At 41.9% G+C, this 16,827-nt stretch overlaps 1 protein-coding gene across 1 annotated transcript in view; it reads left to right on the plus strand.

Moving 5' to 3' along the window:
- Window positions 1-16,827, plus strand: part of fgf14 (fibroblast growth factor 14) — a 101,533-nt gene that overhangs the window by 3,138 nt on the left and 81,568 nt on the right. The gene's annotated exons all lie outside the window — the stretch shown is intronic.

Genomic DNA, 16,827 nt, shown 5'->3' on the forward strand with positions numbered 1-16,827 from the left:
CTATAACTAAACCAGAGTAGGCTCTGGGGTGAATGAACTTCCTTAACCGCCAGTCCAGATTCTAACCTGAGAGTGTGTGCCTTTGTCCACATTTACCTGGTGGTTGTTCATTATTGAATTGTCATAAATTGACAGTGTGCGCAATTGTCAGGATCTGTGCTGAAGCAGCAGATAGAGCCAGTACTTCACTGGGAAATGAACTAGGCCAGGATGCAGACTGTGTCAGTGGGGTGCTGTGCTCTTTCTTATGACTCAAAAAGCAGCTAACTTTTTGAACCAGCACTGTCAAACAAATCACACAACAGATTTGTTTCAGCTACAGAGGTGCCTCAAACAACTTCAGAGGATTTTCTGTCATTTCTGTAGTAGTAGGATGGAGATTCCTCTGTGTGGCCCTCTGTCAGCAAAGGCAGGTGTTTCCAGTATAGTGCTCACACGGCTTGAGCTGCAAAGGCCTAGATATAGTGCTCCAGCTCTTTTGCTGTATTTTTAGCAACACAACATAACTGAGAGAACACAGAGAGACTAAGCCAACCAGGCTGTATCAATAAGACTCTCTGCCTTTGTCAACATATAAACATCTGGCTTATAATTCAATGATTGTTATCTGTATCTCTTTCCACACTCAAAAGCTATAGGCTTATACTTGCTGAGCATCACCAGTGCATCTGAGGAGGTTAAAAGTCTCGTCCAGTCTATTAGGGAGGGCAGCAGCAGGGAAAAGATGCTTTGATGTATATCTGTATCTGTGATAGTATGAGGTTCTTGTATGTGTTTTGGAATTTACCAATAGCTTGCTGGGAATTATGTGTAAGATGCATGTTTCTGAACGTTCAGTGTTTTCCCAACGTCATGGTGAATAATATGTCTTCAAAGTACAGCATTAAATATTCAGCCTTTTCTTTTAAAGTTAGTGGTAATGCATTAGTCTCTGCTGCTGGTTTGATGCACAATTAGGGAAGATATAAGGCCTATGGAGTATCTCTTGAAATAGATGGCTTTTTCTGGAGGCTAGATGTCATGGATACAATGTTTCTGTGTATCATAACAGTTATTTCCTGGCCCTGACAGTAGTGGGATTGAAGCATCTGCTGTCTTCGGACTCACCCGTACTCTAGAAGCTGTCACTTCGCCTGATGAGTCTGAGGATAAGGTAAACCACAGAGAGACGCTGTATTCTGATGCAAGTGAAATGTAGGGTCAAAGTTGAAGCATACAGCAGAATGGTCCACTTTATTGGTAGATACATGGCAATTTGCACCATGTCGGGCAGATCACATGTTCCCTTTTTAAGCTGTTTTTACAAAATTGCCACCAGTCTCACTAAGCCTTTATAGTCATTGACCTGTTTGCTTTCTTCCTGCTACATCCTTGTTTTCCAGCAAATTGTTCCATCTCTACTCTAGCTTATCTGTAGGGTTGGTGGTTTGGAGCAAGTGGCCTCGCTGACCTCCCCTTAATGTTCATTCTTGTGCCCCAGCATGGGTACATGTCTTAGAGTGAATGTACTTCATTAGGTCAATTACGTAATGAACTAGCTGAGTGGCATGGAGATGGAGATACAGTAAGTTTCACCCTGCAGCTTGTGAAAATGACCTCATAGTTGTCACTGTAAAACTCTGAGGACGTCATTGAATGAATGGGGCATACAGCCACAATGACCGACAGTGGTTTTAATGAGGACATTTGGGTGGTATGAGTTAGAGGAGAAAGTTGTCATGATGCGCCACATGTAATAAAAAGAGACAGCGGTGATTGGTGCTCACTGACATACAGTATCTCGGGCTTTGGTAGTCTTGTAAAGCTGTAATATACGGACAGCATACAGCCAGGTTTGCTGAAAGGGCAGAACTACACAAGTCAGTGGCTCTCTCTGAGTCGCACAGCAGCGGCTCATTGACAGCAAACTGACAGTACAGGTCACTGAAAACCCAGGTGTCCATGTGATGGTGGTTCATGGCGTTTCTAGCGTATCTCAGATCTATGGTGTGTGACAGAACCAGGAAGCCCTACTGAGACTACAGACTCTGTAATGCTACTGCTCTTTTTTTACACTGGAGGTTTGAGTGTAAGCTGTAGTCTGACCCATGAACATGTTTTTGCCATGGCCCAACATGCTGACCAATGGAAGACTGTAACTTTGTACAGATTGTGATAACACAAACCAAAAATATACAACTATAAAGAAAAGAACTTTATCCAAAATCATAAAAACAGTGATGAAGAGATAGAAATAACAAAAGCCAGCTGTTTGGACATGCAACATATTTTTTATGAGTTGTGTTTACATGCTCTCGATGCCCAAAAACTTTGGGTTAGGCTCAGGTTCATATTCAAGCTGTAGGGAACAATGGCTGCCTCTGTGTAAGCATAAGGGATGGCTTGATAAGGTACATGTGCATGTGTCTAGATACTGTTTGCTGTTATTTCAAATAGTTTATGAATCTATTAGTGTAAAATAGACTTTTTTTCATTGTGCACTGTTTGATAAGCAGCATCTTCCCCAGTGTAATCTAAAATGATATGTGCACTTCAATAACCAGATCCTGCTGCTAGTGTCTTTTCACAATGCAGTTTTTACCTCAGATCAATATCTCAAATTGAGCTTCTTTTTTTTTTTTTAACAAAAAAACAAACAAAACTGAGAACAGTTTGAGAATTTGTAAGATGGATCCTTTATACAATTAAGACATTGGTCATTAATACCCACGCTAGTTTAATTTGTGGCAACAAAGAAACAGCAGTGTAATTAAAGGGGATGGGTAGGATTCAAACAAGAACTCCTACAATTAGAATAACAGCAGAGTAGCTAAAAATATCCTCCTACAAACACTGTGGCATGTTGCTAGGTTTCATACAGAAACATTGCAGCAAGTTTGTTAACGGCCAAACTGCAGTAGCTTCTCTGTTCAATGCACAGGGGTTTTACAGTCCCTCACACATCACAGATATGATTAAAAAAACAAAAAACAAACAAGGGTTATACTTAACAAGTTTAGCAGGAACTCACATGTTCATTAAGGAGCATTTTAAAGCAGCACTTCCTCATACTATGTATCTCTCTGGTGAACCCCCTGTTTCTAAAAATAGCTGCCAGTGCACACATCCTACAATGGAATTTAATAGAGAGAAAGACAGTGAAAGTGCAGCATTAATAGGGAGCAGAAGATAGTTTATGCTTTGAGGTTGTCAAGGGCTGATTTTCCTCTCACGGCAGAGTAAAAACTCAGACATGGTGTGAGCCGTGTTATGCTCTGGAGATCATTGGGGAAATGGGATGAAGTATGTCGCTGCAGTGGGTATGTCACAGGTCAACAAGAAACATGGTTTCATCTTTTTGGGGTGTGATAATGGCAGCGGCATCATCAGTTTCCACAGTGAATTAATTTGGGCTGTCTCTGTCCTGCTCTTGAGATATGACCTGCTGGGGCGATGAGATTCAAGTTCCTGGCTGCCGTTCTGCCTCCCTCTGTGAGACAATCAAGTTTACATACAAATCAGCTCAGACGAGAGGGCAAATGTATATACGGTGTGTATAGGCCTATATATAGAGAGACAGAAAGAGGAGGGAGGGAGTCGGGCTCTACGATGGTGGGCCCTAAAAGAATCTGAATGCAGGTTTAAACATTTTAAACCGTGCTTGCAAGTTGGAGTGGGACGTTTTAGCAGAGGAAAAACTTAACACCGTCTTGTGTCGAACCTGCTCTGCCTGGTCCTCAAAGCCAGCTTGACTAATCTGATGCATTTTCTTGTCAAGCTCACTGGAGTCGGTTTCAGCTTGCCTATCAGATAATAACAGTAAACTGTAAAATTGTTGGCCTTTTAGATGGAGGCAAAGCGCAGATGATGGATTTGTGTGTCTGCTTTTACTTGAGGACATTTGAATAAACTGTGGTATCCCTGGTAACGACTTTAAAAGGTTATATCTTCTTTTGATGCACCGTCTAACACACCTTTCTTCTCACCAAAACTGTTTAAAGTCATATCAGGCAAAAAAAAAGAAGAAAAAAAGGCATTTGTCTTTGTTGCTCAGTAAGTGTTGGTGTCTAACAACACACTATCAGTGTCATAACAGCAGGTGATGTGAAACACATCGATTGATATACACTCACATGTATTTGTTGCAACATCGTTAAAGGCCAAACAGAAATAGGGCTGCAGGTAGCATGCGAGTCAGAAGCAACGATTTGGTGATTGCTCTGTGTTGTTTGTCATAGATACAGTTTCCCTGTGGTGTCGTGGGCTGCTGCGAGGAGCACTGTGTGTAGCTGAATGAGATTACTGTACAATGTGATTACTGTGAATGATGCTGATTTGGCAAAATTAGACAGCTTTGTGAGGGGAAGTTTGCTCTGTGTATTTTTCCTTATTAAGACCGTCTGCATGACATTTACAAAGTGTAATCAAATCAGTCACCTTTAGAAACCTCTGGTGACAAATGCATTTCGTCCTTGTTCATTTCCTGATGGTGGTGGCTGTTATGAGTGATGTCGGACAGAGGGAAGAAATTGGGCATTCGCGGAACAGCACAGACACAATCTTGTCTGATTTGAAGGAAGCGCTTCAGAGTGTCATAAACTGTCTCTCAAATTGTCAGTTTTTATAAACTTTCTTGTCCTCAGTCATTTCAAGTCATTTAAGGTCAGTGGAATTTCTGGTTCTTGGCCTTAAAAGTCACACGTTCCCCACAATCTTGCATGTGACACTGTCTGTTTATTTCAAGACGAAAAAATGCAGTAAAAGTTTAAACACATTTTAAGACTGTATTATATTACAGAGAAAACTCGAGAGCTCTACTTAAACTGTTTTCAGCGCCCAGTTATCTCTTTGTTAATCACCCTTGACAAGCTTTTATTCATCCAGTGTTGATGGCAGATTCACTAAACCGCTCGTCTTTTATTTCCAGACAAAAACAAGCTTCATGTTTTCATCTGGCAAGTCCTCTATTTTTGCCAGCAGAAATGACATCTCACACAAGCAGATTTTATTTGCCAGCTAGCTAATGAAGCCATCATCAGATTTATGATGTGTTTGTTGAAAGCTCTTTCCCCTGCTGACTTATTTAACTTCATGAAATGCACTTAAGCTACATGCAAGTGCAAAAAGACTGAAACTAAAGCTCATGAAAATTAGATGAACAGCATTGTTATTAAAATGTAAATGTATAGTATGATATCTTATAAATACTTGCACCACAGACAGGTCACTATACTTTAACGTAACCCTAAATGTAACTGTCTGAGGGTGATGCAACTGAACATCCAGTTCTTTTGTCAATAGTCCTATTATGAAATTGCAAGTTAACTTTTTTTTCTCTAAAGTGTAACAGGTTCATGTCAAGGACTTCCTAATTTCACTGACCTCAGTAGTTTATAACTGGATTTACCGAGGGCATGGACAATTGTAATAGCTCTATTCTTTTCCAGGAACACTGGAAAATTGAGGTACGTCTCAGAATAGTCATCGCAGCAGGATAGTGGAGCCTGCGCTTTTCCCCACTTGGTTTTCTGCCCTGTGTCTTATGGAGGCTTCATAAATCATCTTGTAATTTGGCTCATCCTCTGCCCTTAATAGTAGGAGCTGTGTGACATGTCACCCACTTCTGTGAGCGAAGGTGTAGCGTTGTGTGAGGAGCAGCCGGGGGAACACGGCTGTAAACAGGTTCTCTCTGACATGTGACATGTTGTAACGGATCCCAGAGGATTGTGTCCATGATATGTGCTGTGAAGCTAATTCTTTTTTTTTCCTGGATCTGCTGAGCAGAGAGAGGAAGAGCAAGGGAGTATAATGCAGTTAGGCTGAGTTCATGTATTTACTGTACCAGAAGTTTGAACAGATGTGCAGGAGAGCATGTGCCTTTTTGAAGTTCATCATCGCCGCCTTAAAGTGCATGTCAGAAATGCCTCAGTGTTGTATGATTGACAATAGTCATCTGCAAGTAGATGAACAGGTTTAATCGGAGTGTTGTGGGCTCAAGATGCTTCAACATATGAAAAATGAGTACTGATTTGATGCCACTTGATAACATGGAGCTTATTGATGAAACATTTAGGTATCCTCTGTTGAATGTGCCATCGTGTGCACAACTATACCCACTTTATTGATTTTATAGAAACCAGAAATGATCCACTCAAAAGGCTTATGTTGTGACATTAGCAGTTCAGTTCTCCAGAATTGCCAGAGAGAGTCTCATTAACATAAGCAAAAATTCAGCCTGTAACAGCTTCTCGTTTACATACGTAGATGAGGATGGTTGTTGAAAATAAAGAGGAAAAAAGTGTATCCTATTTCTGTTCATGTGTGAAAGGTTTATGGTAAATTGTATATCAAAGGCTACTAAAAACATAAACATTGAATATTATATTTGACCATCTTCTGGAGCCATTACGGTTACAGAAACTATTCAGTTCTTAGTATAGTTAAAAGTTGAAGCTTAAAGATCCAGTTTTACTTAAACTCTTTTCTGGCAGTTTCCTGGTCAAGTGAAAGTTCATTTGGAAACACTGTGAGGTTTACTAAACACTATGACCTTGTATCCATTTGCAAAAGCTTGATGAAATGTTTTTTTTAACAGTGGGGATGTAATGAATTATTATTGCAGCGATGTGGTTTTTCACATTATCGGTAGTGGTTTATATCATCACTATAAAAAAAACAACTGGACTTGACTCGACCCCTGGAGCCCTCTTGAATTTAAAAGCCTTTTTAAGTCCAGAAGAAGTTTAATAATTTGTTTTTATTATTTTGAGAGCGAGAAAAAGAGTGTTTTGGTGAAAGTAAAAATTCATCACTTTTACTTCCATCTTTAATTGTAGCAGTTTGATGAATGCAGGCTCTGGTCTTACACCAGTACCAGTTCCTGACTCCTGCTAAGTTGTTGCTGCTGCAACATTTTTTGTTGGACTTGATGTTTCAGTGGCGCCACAGTGTTTATCTACCTTTACGGAAATTACAGTAAAACATCCAGTCGCTTGTGTTCAACTGATACCAGCGCGGTTTTCCGACTCATTCATCCCTGCTGTAACAACTCAAAGGTCTTCTCACCCACTGGCATTTCCTTTTTAGACCAAATGCTGACATGATTATGGTGGAAATGTTTTTAGTGTGAGTCTTTACTCTCTGTAGGGTTATCATCTGTACATGTCGACATAGCACAATCTGAGAGGCTGCAACGATATGGTTGTTTACATGAGGGGCCGTCAGTGGTTACCAGAGGCAAGACATTGTGCTGTATATATAAGACTCATTGACTGAAGCTTACCCAGATTGTCTATACGGAGCAGGTTGACCCCACTATCTCTTTATCTCCTTATCCTCTCAGACATGAACTGTCTCACACGTTTGTTTTTTGCAGATCTTTGCTTCAATTCCCGTCCTCCTGCTGCAGTCTATAGTCCTCTCTTCTCCTCTCCTCCTCTCTACTCCACTGTTATCCCAGATCTTGGACCCAACCCAAAGAAATGTTGTGGTTTTATAACTCTGAGATATGTGTATTACTGTAACACAGTAACATTGATTTATGCCAGTGTTGAAAACAAACAATTTAACATAATACAAGCTATTTCAGTGTTTCCTGTGACCAGCAGCTCACCAAAGCGCTTGGCACCGCTCCAGTGCTGGATGTAGTTTTAATGGGTCAGCTCCTGCTGGAAAGATGATCGCACGTTTATTTTGAGTCACATCACAACAGCAACATGTATCATGCACTGCTGTGCTTTGCAGCTTATACAGAAATGTCAATGGCATTTTTCTGATGTGAAACAGTGACATCATACTCTACCCATGATAAGCAGACAGAATTACAGTTTTCAGTTGCATTACAGCTGTAAACTTTTGCTCAACATACATTTTATTTATGTTCCATGTTTCGGGACTGTTGATGTATGCAAACATTGCATACCAGTACTTCAGAATATTTATAGAATTCGTCAATCAGTGACAATGTTATGTTTATGTAACTTTCAGCGTTGGTGAAACGAACCATTTGTCTTTGTTTAAAACATGTGAGAAAAGAACAAAGATTAAGCTCACACTGCAGGGACAGGAAGACGGTGTCCCGGAGTGTGTTTGACTTTGAATTTCATATCTTTCTTCAATGATGCATACAGCATGGAATCAGTATCCTACAACATTTTAGCTCAATGCAGTTACCGGATGTTCTTTTCTTTTTTTAAATGTTTGTGTATGTTGACAGGAGTGAATTACAGTGATACAAGTCATCCCATTATCTCATCGGTGTAACATCTACGCAGGATGAGGACACAGATGAGGTTAATACAACAGAAAATAGACAAGTATTGTGGGAAATGATGCTGAAAAACAACACAAGTGGATTACATGAGTCAAACAACAAGGGGACAGTGGGTATAATTAGAAGAAAGCAATCTTCATCCGGTGTAATTTTGACACAGATAAAAAGATTTGGTCCAGCAGCTGAAGAGTTAAACAGCGGACAGAGTCTGCTGAGTGCGTCCGCGCATTATTACTAATATTGTTTGCAGGCCATCATCATCCAGGAGCGGGAAATGATGCAGTCACATTAGCATGTTGCGTATGCGACACGACGAGGAGCTCGGGCCACGTTCCCTGTGGCTCCGATGACAGGAATGTAGCGTTTCTAACCTTTATCAAACACACCATGGCTGAACAAAACCTGTGTGCATGTGTGTGTGGTTTTTTTGTGTGTGTGTGTGTGTGTTAGTGTTTGTTATTGAGCCACAGTATGTGTTACTACAAACCATACAGCCAGAGGCACACTGCTAAAGTGGCTTGCTGCTCTACCGTTTCAGAGCAATGAGGACTGTTGGAGGGAAACACAGAGTGAGGTCAGCTGGGTCCGCTCCTGTCCTGTGCTGGAAGTACATTTCAATGACTTGATTATGATTGATTGCTGATATGATTTCATGACTCACTGTTGGCCCTGTAGCTCATTTATTACTGTTGTCCATCATCTGACTGTGCTCCCTGGAAGCTGCAGGAACGACGCTCTCTGTATTTCTCTCTCTATCTCTCTCTCTCGTTCGCCTTCTCTCTTTCTTTCAAATTCAAATTTGCTTTATTTGCATTACCATAATACGGTACAACGCTGCCAAGGCATGTTGTTCAAGGTTTACAGTGTTAATGCAGTAATTCAGAACGTGGAAAAAAAAGGATGACAAATGGTTTGCACAGTAATGAAAGGAGAAAGGTTTGGGGTCTTGAAACAGTGAGAACCATGTAAGAGTATAAACGCTGCAGTTTAATGTGATGTTCTGCTGGTTTCCTCTCAGACTCTGACCTGCTCTGACACCCTGTATTTTGACGCTTTCATGGCTATGTCACTGTTTGCCCCCAATAGATATTGGATTTTGTTTTCTGGTTTGGGAGCGTGTTGAGTTGTTGGCGTCCAGCTTTTATTTTGGTAGAGAAGATGGCTCTTCTTATTTCATCACACAGGCCACAGTTTTGCAGCGTTGCTCTGTCTCTGCTTCTTTGCCGTTGGCTGTTCTGATTCTGTTTTGTTTCTGGGTTGCCAGGTTTGTCCAGGTTTTGGTGCGTTTCTCTGCGCTCACGGTGCTCGGATAATTTGCAACTTGGCATCGTCTGTTCACTGCTCTTAAGTTCACTGTGAGTTTAAGAGCGTTTGTTAGTCGATGTTCTGTTCGGCTCAGATGTTGTGAAGCCTTTGTTGAGGCTTTGTACCGTTCAGTGTGCGTCTACATACCGACTAAAACCATGTGAAACAATGAAGCCTTGTCATTCATTTAATTGGGGCCAGACTGTGTTGATGCAGCAGGGGTGCAGAGAGTTGCAACCCAACCAACTTTTGCCAGGCGACGGTGCAACGTCCTCTGGCACCGTGCTGCGATGGCCGGTCACAAACCTTCAGCCAGACACCGTCCCTCCTAATATGAGAGCGTACTGTATGGTTCTGTGTCTTGGTATCAGATAAACCTCCAACCTGATGGGTCTATTACTGAAAAAGGACATGGATTATATATTTATCCCCTCCCTCTTCCACCCCCAAATGTCACTCCTTTGCATTTCTTTCTTCTTGTTTCTCTCTGAATGCCTCATTACAGTAGCTCATCCTCGTGGTTGCAGGGAACTCTCTCCACCTTGATGTCAACACAAAGCTTTTTAACAGCAAGAGCTGTGGCTCACTGGCTTACAGGTGTCCATACAGGTGTTGAATCCTGAGAGAAATTCACAATTCTTTATATCAAATGTTATTTGTTGATCATTATCGTATTAATATATTGTTTGCTTTCTCTTCCGCCACTCACTCTTCTCCAGCTTCACACACATGCACATGGTCTGCCCTCCGCCTGCCTCCATCCCTCCTCCCTCCGTACAGGGGTCTGTTCTGTGCAGTGCTGGAGGTTGTGTAGTGGCTACGGTATGCTGTGTAGATTTTTGCTGCAGTGCAGCAGGCAGTATTGTGCTGCTGCTGCCTCTGTCTTTCCCCTGCTTGCTCCCTCTCTCTCTGTCTCTCCCTCTCTCTCTGTGTCTCTCTCCCTCTCCCTCTCTCTCTGTATGCATTCATTTTTGTGTACATTGTTTGGGAGCAGTGGAACACTTCCAGACAGTTTTGCTGTTAAAAAAAAAAAAGCAAAAAATGGCATAAGCCCCAGAGCTTCTGTCTCATTCATCACAACGGGCAAACCCAGCACTTTGTTGCCTTCCTCCTCCCCTCTCTTCCTGGCCACTTACACAGCTTTGTCAACATTTTTATGATGACCTTTTGGAAGTTCTCATTTTCGTTCTCCTCTCACAACATTCCCGCCTTGAAGTTCAATTCCCACAGTTTTTAAGGCCGGGCCTGCTCGTAGCTGTTGTCCTTTTATTCAGACACAGAGAGAGAGAGAGAGGGAGGGAGAAATGATGGGCTGGGCAGTGACTAAGTAACCTGTTTGTGATGGTGAGTGCTCGGCTCTCTGCACAGAAAAAGGCCAGTTGTTTCCAGTTATACACACTAGGCTAGAGCCGGGGAGGCACTCAGGTACAGTGTGTCAGAGACCTCACAGATACAGCACCGGGGGACAGAGTGGAAGCTGAAACGCTTCAGTACCAAACAACACGTTGCTGAAGTCACCATATATATATTTATATCTATACATATTTTTTTAGGTTTATTTTTTTGGTGACTCAGTTGCGGCGCACAGTCTCTCTTGCAGTCACACGTCACACGTCACACTGGCAGCTCATAAGTTGCCATTTCACCAACACCATTTAGCCATGACATGACAGCACTTGACATTTCTGGTAGGTTACCTCCAGCCGGCGGAGAAAGTGTCAGTGGTATCTGTGGGATATGCTTATCTGCATGTTGGAAGGTGCTGGTAGGGGGAGACGGTGGCAGGGGGGGGGGGGTCTCTCCTGTCACAAGTGTGAGACAGGCAAGGTATGTGCACACGTGTGAGAAGGTGGCTGTGATCAGATTAAAAAGGTTGTGTCAAACTCTGTGGGACGGTGTGTCAGGGGTATTAAAAGTTCAGCAGCAGTGGAGGAAGAGGTGTATTTATTCTAAATTTGATCAAATCTGTTGTTTGAGAACTGAATCAAATCAAAGCTACATCTCTTGTAGAGTTGTCCTGCTAGATGATATGGAGGCAAAGACTTTTGCTAAGATTGTGGAGCGGCGTGTACGAAAGGCGTTAAAGGCTGAACAAGAAGAGCAGGGTGAGTCTCAGCGTGGAGTTGGCGAACTTTTGTATAAGACGCTTAACAAACGTACACAATAATTAACCTGTTGTCCTGTTTTATCACGGCATTATGATCCGCTCGTTATGAGAATACATTCTTGATCAGAGATTCAGGAACAGGAATGATCTGAGATGTATGAATGAAAAAAATACAAAACACAGGGAGCTGATGTGATGAGTCTTATCAATGCAGTCTGCTTCCATACCAATAAAACTAATCACTGCATTGCAGATGATCAAACCTGAAGGTCACACCTTGTAGAGCGTGTGTGTGTGTGTGTGTGTGTGTGAGAGAGAGAAAGAGAGCATGTTTGCATGCATGTGTATGGTTCAGTTTCTCAGTTATGTTCTTCATGCCAAACAGGAGGAGGTTTTTTTTTGGTATGTTCGCAGCACTTGAGGAGTTTATTCCGTGTTATTTGTTTCTGCATGAAATAATCTTTTTCGAGGCCAAAGTAGATTGATTTAAGGCTCTGGATCTACAGTCCCTCTCCTCTCCTCTCCTCTCCTCTCCTCTCCTCTCCTCTCCTCTCCTCTCCTCTCCTCTCCTCTCCTCTCCTCTCCTCTCCTCTCTTGACTCATGAACTTCCTGACCTGACAAACCCACTTGCTCACAATAACTGAGTCTTGAGTCGACACCTTACCTAACGTGACATTAGGGCTGCTCTTTGATAATGGCTAATGAAGCAGTCACTTTGGCGGACCTGCTCTTTATCCACTGACTCTAAGGCCGAGCAAACATCTTGGCCGTCTTTTGTGACATTCTCAATAGAGTCATCTTATCCCGGTTTAACGGCAGAGGAGTTATGTAACAACTCAGAAATCTGTGTTGAAGTGCATATACGTCAATATCGTATTCTTTTAGATATGTGCTATACAGTATCCACCAATCATTATTCACCAATCATAATGCCAAGGTATAGAAAGACTTGTAAGATTGTGATTACATGCCTCTGCTCTGCTCTCAGTCTTGTATGCCAGTGTTCAAGGAAGTGATAGAAGTGAAAGAAAGGTACATAGTTTAGTAGATGTATGATCCTGGTTTGTGCTAGTTAATGCATCTGTCTCATTATTGGATATGCACTCAAGTGAGGATTGTGAGAATAAGACGTGGAGGTATGTTAATGGAGGCTGACTGTGTATTGCCCTGGATTTGCTAAGGTCATGTGATCAGCGATGGTCAGTTTTGCATGGAAATTTCTTCACCTCTCAAGATCAGGTGTAAAAATAGTTCCGACTGGATTTGCACAAGCCACACATGAGATACAGAGGTGCAGAAGTTGAATGTGAACCATCCTTTATTCAAAGTGTGAGTACACTACAAACATACCTCATATGTAACATGTTGAATTTGAATTCTGCACCAAAGTCCAAAGTGCTGATGTTTTCCCGCTGCTTCGTTACGAGTTTACACTGTTTTAATGATGACAGTTGCTGAGTCTGTAGCGAGCTCCCTGTGTGAGGATGGTTTTGCTGTGTGAATGTGGGAGTGTGTTATAAGACAGTATGTACAGCACAGTGAGAGAAAGAGAGAGAGAGAGAAGGTCTGGCCAAGGTGCATCACTGTACCTCGCTCAGACTACAGTACATCCAAAATCCTTGAAGCTGAGTAAAAGTAAAATCCCTTTTTTGAGCGATTGTACTGTCAGATCGTAGCTTAGCTGCTCCATCAGAGGATCCTATTAACACAGTTTTGTTATATTTGTTACATGACCATGATCTGACCAGATAAATGGTGCTATCAGGTTTGTATTTGTTGCAGGGAAGAACAGGTGATTTATAGAACCACTGGCATTAAAAAACCTAAGCTGTGTTCTTTTCTTTTTTCTTTTTTTTTTGTTTCAAAGGTTTGATTTCTGAACTCAGCTCGACTCAAATTTCCAAAGGATCAATATTAAAACCCACTTAAAGGTTAATGCACTTTCTCCTGCTCTGAGGGTTTAGTACGTTGTACCAGTTGGTCTAATTTAAAATCTTTTGGAGAAAAAAATCTGAAGAATCTGTGAAATATTTGAAGTGATATTTGAAAGATAAAAAAAAAATGCAAATGAATAATACAAAATTCTGGTGAAAAATGCATTATATAAAACCCACTGCCACACAAATACACAATCATTTTTTCTCACTTTGTCCTTATACTTAGATTGAGATGTCTTTGCTTCAGATAATCACATTAGCAAATAGCACCTTATGCTATCCTTTGTTTAAATACACTAATTCCTTAATGGAGTTGTGTGTAAATCATGCAGTTAAACATTAAATTAGCTTTTCTTCCCAGCAGGAGATTGGGCTTTCAGATAGCTCCAATTTCAGATCTGAAAAGGCCCAACTCTGGGCTGCTAACTCACATCTGCATGAGCCATCGTTGTCTGCACACGTAAAGAATAACCAACACTCTGACAGGCGGCCATGTGAATGATAACAGTTAGTTATTTCTTCTTACAGTCTTGGCAGGACACATTATCCAAGGACACATTGATAACTCCAGCCGAGGTCAGCGTGACTTCAAACCACATGTTGACAAAATTGTATTTGTCAAGAAGAAAAGTGAAGAAATGCAACAACCTTTTAAGGTGGTCCATATATTTACCAATTCGACTCCATTTGAGCGTGTGCATAGCTGTAATTTTTAAGGTGGAACAGAGGAAAACCACTGAAACGTATCCCTTTCAGCATTTCTCCTCATACTCACAGTGACCTCTTTCAGAGTGGTCTCAGTATTGAGGGAAACAGAATATAACATTACAGTGCTGACCTAATTGCCTGACCTCCCTGTGCTATTCATCTTTGTGATAGAAGCTCATCGCTATTTCTAAGGGATCAATAGGGAAGCAGCCATTCAAGCGCTCGCAGCGGGGAATACTATACTATTCGACACTAGATGTCCTGATTTGTGAGATAAAGTTACCTCATTTTGAATATTTCATTCATGGAATAACGTATAATAATGCACTCAGAGTAAATTGAGATGACAGAATAATGACAGCGCTGTACGTTAGTCTTGCTCTAAGTGAAAAATAACAGTGGCTACATTGACTTCATTACCCTTAGTGTGTGAGTGTGTTCGGTGTGTAAAGAGTGTTATGTTTAAGAAGGGGATAAAAGAAGAGGGTGGTTTAAATTCCCCCCAGCAGAGACAGAGGAGACAGCTTTTTTGGAGGTAAACAAGAAAGAAAGGGTGAAGAGTGACTCTCTCCTGCTTCTCCTGAGAATCACATGACGAGCTGATAGAAAGAGGAGGCTTTGATAACGATCAGTGAAGCAAAGAATCACTTTTTTTTGTTGTCAAGGTATCCTCACAGCGTACAGAGGTCACTGCCCCGGCGCTGATGTAGATCTGTGTTTCTAAAAACCCGTCGTTGATAGCGTCGAGGGCAAAAGGCCGCCGATTCAAAACCCGTCCCTAATGAAGCGGAGAATCCTCCTAAATCACCGGTATAAAACAAGTGATGGATGTACTGTAGAGACAAGTTGTGAAATGTCATAGTGCTGATAACTTTAAGAAGTCATCTTCTACTTTAAATGATATTCCGAGAAATACTCTGCTGTTAAAGATAATAAATGTGCTTTTCGACTGGCTTCACCCACTTATGTGACCGCTGACTGTTAACACCACTTAGCTCCGCACGCCACATCTACAAGTTGTTATGAATACAGAGAGAAAATGAAGTGAATCTAAACTCAATCTTGGACATTGTAGTGTTAATGTGTGAAATTGTGAGGTTTCTCAATTTGTATTTGCACACTTGAGTCTCTACACGCTGACGCAGACGGATTAACCTGTGGCGGCGGTCTCATGAATGGGTCAAACCCAGGTTGAATGCATGTTCAGCCGAGCGAGCCATGCGTGGGTTTTCTGTACAAAGGGCTGTAATTCAGCAGTTAATATGAAAGCCTGATCTAGATAATGTGTGTGTGTTTTTTTTTATATATATATTTGTGAGATTGACGTCACACTGTGTGTATTCTTTGGCTTGCTTTGCTCTCGTTGTTGTGTACTGGTACGTTTTTATTGGCATCTTACTTTCTCTAACCGAGCTCCTGTGATTGATTGATCTGATGGCTGTATCTGTCTCCCCAGGGCTTTCTGCATGTTCGCCGCTCACTTGTCTTTCTGTTGCTATAAAACCTAAAAGAGCAGGGCTGTCTCCATGCTTGGTTGAAGCCGTATGATGGTGACATATTGTATGTTTTCCCCAGGTCAAATGTCAACAGACACAGACTCACTGGAGATGAAGTCAGACTATTAATCTAACTTTCTCTTGTTTCCTGTGCTGTACTGTAAGTGTTGGGGTGTTTTGAACGCTACCTTGAGATGTTTCCTTGCCTTTCTAAGCCATCAGTTTAATCCTGTGCAGCCTTTGCGCTGGGGTCCTTATCTCCCCCTTATCTGTTTGTGATGCACTTTATTTCCTTTTCCTCCTCCTCTGCTGTATCACTTTTCCCTGCAAGGGCAACATCGGCTCCCCTCGACCTGCTCCAAAATGACCTGTCAGTAAAATCTGATCCTTTCAGACCGAGCAGGACCGGTCTTTTGCATGCCAAAGTCTTAGTGATGGGGGCCAAATGTCCTCCCGGTGCCCTCCAACTCAACACGGCAGCAAGAAAAGGCCTCCTAATGTCTCCACAGTAACTCTAGATTCTGTTGACACCGACAAAGGAGGTTGCGACCGCAAAGGGGGGCGGTGGGGGTGGGGGGGTGCATGCGTTTTTCTGACCAACCAAATCAGCAGTCTTTTCTGACCAGCGGAAAAAAGAGCCGGAATGGGGATGTGCGACAATCGCGGATCAATGCGAGCAAGAGCAAAAATATGTCAGATCTGAGACTTTATAATAGAATGAGCATTGACAGGGAAGCTGAGACGCGGCCACTGTTGAACCTTCTGGATCATAAAAAATGGAAAGTCATCGTGTTTTGTCCCAGACAGACAGACAGACTGTTGATGAAGGGGAAAAGTTGCTTTAGTTTTTCCTCACCATGAAGAACATACAGGTCCTAAGTCCATCAGACGTACTGTGTTGTGGCTGCTGTAAAGTTGAAACTATGAACTGCTCCATCACCATTTTTGCAACTGAATCTAATTTTGTAGGTTAATGTTGCAGGAGCAATTTGGGTCTTTGTTTTCCTTTCCTTACTTCTTTT

Source organism: Trachurus japonicus, chromosome 21, assembly GCF_045865225.1.
Source record: "Trachurus japonicus isolate A0001 chromosome 21, Traja_1.0".
NCBI lineage: Eukaryota > Metazoa > Chordata > Actinopteri > Carangiformes > Carangidae > Trachurus > Trachurus japonicus.